General features: G+C 43.5%; 1 protein-coding gene across 4 annotated transcripts in view; it reads left to right on the forward strand.

Moving 5' to 3' along the window:
• The window catches only part of PAPOLA (poly(A) polymerase alpha), a 75095-nt gene that overhangs the window by 49515 nt on the left and 20024 nt on the right, over nt 1–5556 (forward strand). The window lies entirely within an intron of this gene.

Below are 5556 nucleotides of genomic sequence, written 5' to 3' on the forward strand. Positions count from 1 at the left end.
CGCTTGTTTACACCGGAAGCCGGCGCCCGTGCCGATGGCCGGGAGCCGGCAATAAAAATGGCCGGCCACCGGCACACATAGTCTCTCCTGCCATAAAAACTGGGTGCGTCTTATGGTCAGGTGCGTCTTATGGTCCAAAAAATACGGTACTTTTCATAGATGGAAGTATACAAATCTAAGCTGGTTTTTGCTTAAATGTACAACAAATTAATACCAACTCTTGCTTGAATGACTTCAAATGTTAAGTCTGGGACGATGTAATCAGGGATGGTCCTGCTTTGAGCTGGGGGTAGAACTAGATGACCTCCTAAGGTCCCTTCCAGCCCTAATTTTCTTTGATTCTGTGATTTATTTATTTTTTAAGGCCAGGCACGTAGGCGTATGTGGATGCAAAGTTACTTGCCATGTTTTCAGAAATTATTTCATGAAGCATGTTTTCAAAATGTATTGTATGCTATATATTGTGTGTAGCTTTTTAACACCACGGACATTTTATTCTCTTGCTCAACTTGACATATTATAAATGGTGGCCCATGTTTGACGCTCACATCTGGAGGATGTGGCTGGGAGGAAGTGGGTATTAAAAAAAATGGAATGAAACTTTGCCTATGGATTCCCAGGTAGAGTTGATTTTAGTTAACAGTATGGCAAGTACGTATTCTTATGTGACTTGCCCTTAAAAAAAATTGCACCCTACGGTAAAATACAAGACCACTTATAAATGGTATCTGTGACCATTTATAAATGGTATGTCGGGATGTTTGTCACAATTCGGTGCCAGCTTTTAGTTTAGTTTAGACATTAAACCATTTTGATTGGAGATCTGTATGCAATACGTTCCTCTTCTCCCTTAATTGCTGTCCCTTCCTCCCTAAACAAAAGAATAAGGGAGGGTAGGGGATTGTTGAGCAATTCAGTTTAGCTTTCATAACTCTTCTGTGCTTTGGCAAGCGAAATAAATCTGAAAATATTTGGCATCTCTGTATGTAGGTAAAATCTATTCTTATTCAAGAATAAATTGCTTTCCGTGTCCCAGTATAACTATAAAATAACTGTGTGACTAATGACTGAGTGATGCATAAATCTCACTTGTTTGATTTATTGATGGTGGAAATTAGGTTTTTAGGACTACCTAGGATATTCAGCAGTACAGAAGTTCATTTCTCTGGGTTGTTCAGCAGTGGATGATTGAACAGCACAGTGGTAAAATGTAACCCCAATTCAAGGAACTTCCTGTAACTGCCACCATATTAATTTGGTATTGAAATGAAGCCACATACTTCTGACTTCCTCCTAGACAGAATTAGAGAACTGTAAGTGATAACATATTCCTTACTCGGTAGTGTTTAGTAGGAATACCAAGCCAAGTGGTTCTACAAAGAATCATAAAAATGTAATGCTGAAAGTGTCCTCATAAAGGTAATCTACTGCATTTCCCTGCATTTTGGCAGTCCAAGTGCATCTAGGTAAACCCTGAGCGATGTCTGACAAACCTGTTCTTTAAAAACCTCCATTGAAGTTGTTATGCATTCTTCCCTCATCCCCTCTCTCAGCAATCTTGGGAGCCCAGCAATCTTTGTCTGGTCTCTAAAGTCAGCCCAGGTGTGGCTTATGGACTAGGGGGAAGTCCTGACTCTTGAAACCCCAGCCATGTGCCCCCTTCTTCTCCTCTGGTTATAGCCTTACCTTGGGGAACTACCTTCCAATTCACTTTTTGAAAGGGCAGTGTCCTCTCTTCAGAGGGGAAAAGAGTGCACCCAAGAGTCCTCAGCAAGGCCAACCGTTCCTTCAATAAAGGTATTTAGCGGGGGCAAAAACCACACAGCAGGAAGATCCTGCTTCCTCCAAAGGGTTAAATGGTACCTCTGTCCCTAATCCTCCATGTATGGTTTTGAACATTATAAAACTAACTCAACTGTTTTCTCTCCAGCCTGCATAGCTTTGAGTACTTGAGTAGATTTACTGTTTCCATTCTTCAGATTTCCGTGATTCCAGGTGGACACTGTGCTTTTTTTTTTTTTCCCCAGCTGCTCCATTGATTGTAATGCTTTACCTCTTTGTTTCTTCCCGGGATTTCCTTCCACTATCACCACGAAATAATGTGTACCAAGCCCAAATGAAGCATCACCACAGCTGTTCAGTTCCTTGTTGATCTGATGCATCTTTTGTCACTTAAGCCAGCAATGCTGCCTCCTGTCTCTTAACTCTTTTACTTTTTGTACAGGTTATTCATGGAGGCATGCAACATTGCTCCAACACGAACATGTTTAACTTGGACCCCTGGCAGATATTCTGTTACTGGTGTGATGGGATCTGATCCACAGTTCCAACAGTTGTGCCTCCTGCCATGCTACAGGTGCATAGTATGAGGTGTGATTGTAGGTTACAGTGGTGATGCATAAGGAGTGCACAGGAGGACCCCCTCCCAGGCAGCACCTCACCGCCCCCCCCCAGTCGTGACACTGGGGTTGCCGGCTGACGGGATCAGCTGGGGACTCCCTCCCCACCCAGTTGGCGGGACTGGTTGTGGAGGTGGGCAGGGGCGCATGCCCACCTTGACTAAAGTGGCACCAGTTTCCCATGGTAGGTTGGTGTTCAGATCCCAACCATTCCCTAATGCTGGTGCAGTGAGAGCCTGAGATCATAATCCCTGGGTTCCCTCTCCGCTGGCAGTTAGTAAACCAGGTGCCTTGTGCACCAGTCTCAAAGTTTGTCAGCTGATCTGCTCCTGGGACTGGAAACGGGAGTCAGCTGATCAGTGCTCCCAGCCTCAGGAGCACATGTTGCCCTTCACTCCAGTGTTTTCCTGAGTCTGGGTGCAGCAGTCATTCTGATTGGTGCTTGGCCACACATTCAATTTAAGGCATAATGGGAACCAGTCACAAAGTTATTACACAAAATATGTGACTGTTCCCCAGTTTATGCCATTAATAACATGAAAGTGTGGCTATGTTACTGCTTGAGACATGATTAAATGGTCAGTCGCGTCTTAAGTGTAACATCTACCAGGCACCCCAGAAATATAGCAAAACTATAGTCTGGCACAAAAGGACACCTTCACAACTTCCCTAGGTTACCTGTTCACTCTCCTTACAGTTTAAAGAAAATCCTGATATTTAGCCTACATTTTGCCCAATTCCTCTCCCCACCAGTACACTGGACCTATCCTGCTGCTTTTGTTAGGTGTGAATTTGCAACAAAAATGGGGTTGACATACACTCTCTCCTCCTTTTCTCCTTCCCTCCCCCCTTATTTTGCACACAAAATAGTTTCATTTTGAATTTGCTGTTAGTTTCTGAAATGCCTCACAAATAACATGCAGAAATGTTGTGCATCTTTGATTTGCAAATGGGATTATATCCACATATACAAGTAGATGAACTTCCTTTTGGGGATGTCACATTCTGTAAGGTTTCTCAATATTTTTTTCCAGCAAGATGTCCTTATTGCCAGTTTCTACTTTTTCTATTGTCTGCAAGTGTATTTAGAAGTGTTTTAGACTTCTGAGCTACATGTTGGTGCAGGTGTTTCCTACCAATTGGAGAAAGGAGATTAAAAATAACTTATTTCCTTGACACCATAAATTCCTTTTCAGCTGATATCATTTTCTGCTACTTTAAGTCATTTAGACCATATAGGTTTACAAACCCAGGAGAAATTTGAAAGGAAATTTCAGCTTCTTACTGTTGATCACTTCACATTATGTACTGTCATCAGCTATACTTGCTATTTGTATTTACTGGAATGTAACTCCATGGTTGAAGTTTTGTCTTGGATTTAAGCTCAGTAACTCAACTATTCTGAATATGCGCACAGTAATTTAATTCAGTTTAAAACTTTTGTCATGTTCCAATTTCAAGTGCTTTGCTTGAGCCTATAGTTAATGTTGTCTAATACTAATACTGTTTCATTTGCCTTGTATCTCTGTGGAGTGACATTCTGTTACTTTTCTACTTCTTTTGACTTGTGAGGAGAGGCTGAGGGAACTGGGCTTATTTAGTCTAGAGAAGAGAAGACTGAGGCAGGGATTTAATACCAGCCTTCTACTACCGGAAAGGGGGGTGGACCAGTCTGTGATGACAGAACAAGGAGCAATGGTCTTAAGTTACAGCAAAGGAAGTTTAGGTTAGATATTTTCTCACTAGGAGGTTAGCAAAACACTGGAACAGGTCACCCAGAGAGATGGTGGAATCTCAATTCTTGGAGGCTTTCAAGACTTGGCTAGACAAAAGCTTTAGCTGGGATGATCTAGTTGGGGATGGTCTTGCTTTGAGCAGAGGGTTGGGCTAGATGACCTCATGAGGTCCCTTCCAACCCTTATTTTCTATTTATATGGTTTCAGGGGTTTTGGTATTGTTTTCTTTTCCCGTGTTGGCAAGAACAGTTCAGCTTTTTCCAAGAATTAGATTAGAGGCATAGTTGTTTGCTACTTAAATTTATATGGAGAGGTCTCATGCTTCTAGGGTTTGGAATCAAGATCTCAAAGATGGTCCTGAAGTCTGGGTGAGTTATAAGTGCTTGGAGGCCTGTTCCTAAATTAGGGGTTGGCAACATATGGCCTGCAGGCCAGATCCAGACTGCAGAGCCTCATGATCTGGTCTGCAGAGCTAGGAGGTCTTGTTGTTTCAGCAGCAAGGGGGTTCACCTGCACCTGTACTGGTACCTGGCAGTGATGAGCTTCATTGTGATTAGGTGGTAGCTGGGACTTGCATCTGCACCACTAGCTCTTCCCATTACCTTCTGGCTGCAGCGTAGATGCAGTTCCCAGCCATCTACTGCTGAAGCCGCTTGGCCCCTGTCATAGTAGAGCCTGGCAGTTCCAGCTCACAGATACAGCCCATGGTTATTCTCTGCCTCGCATTGGCCTGAATTAGAATGGACTCCATGGTAGTCCATGGACTTTCCGTGCTGTAAAACTGGTTTAGCTAAGAGGGGCCCAGATAGTTCAACAGTACTAGAATAGCATTGATGGTTGTGTCCCAGCTACCTTGCTCCCAGGTGCAATTATCGGTAATAGTGATGATCCTTGTATATCATTATCATGCGTATAAGTGCCAGCCATACATCAGGCCCTCATTCTGTTTGGCTAGTGATTCTCAACCAGGGGGCCATGGCACCCTGGGGAGCCACCAGATCCTTTGAAAGGTGCCAAGAGGTGTGAGGAGATCAAATGGATAAGCACAGGCTCAAGATAAACCCTCACTGCCCAGCCACTGGGTTAAGATGCATGTGTTGTAATATAAATTTTGAAGTTGTGTGCTGTTCATTTTACAGAGTTAGGAGATGTACCCTGAGTCCAGTGAGGTGTGCCTCGCATCCAGAGCAGTTGAGAACCATAGTACCTAGGTGGTTAAAGTAATGATTGTTTTATAGGACTTAGATACCTAGGAGATTTCCTTTCCCCATGTCCTGCTGTCACTGCTGAGCTCTGTGGGTCACTTCATAGAATCATAGAAGTCGGGTCGGAAGGGACCTTGTAGATCTTCAAGTCAGACCCCCGCCTGGGCAGGAGAAAAACTGGACTCAAATGACTCCAGCCAGGTAGGTATCAAGCCT

This window comes from Crocodylus porosus, unplaced genomic scaffold (genome assembly GCF_001723895.1).
Source record: "Crocodylus porosus isolate Cpor-Errol unplaced genomic scaffold, CroPor_comp1, whole genome shotgun sequence".
NCBI lineage: Eukaryota > Metazoa > Chordata > Crocodylia > Crocodylidae > Crocodylus > Crocodylus porosus.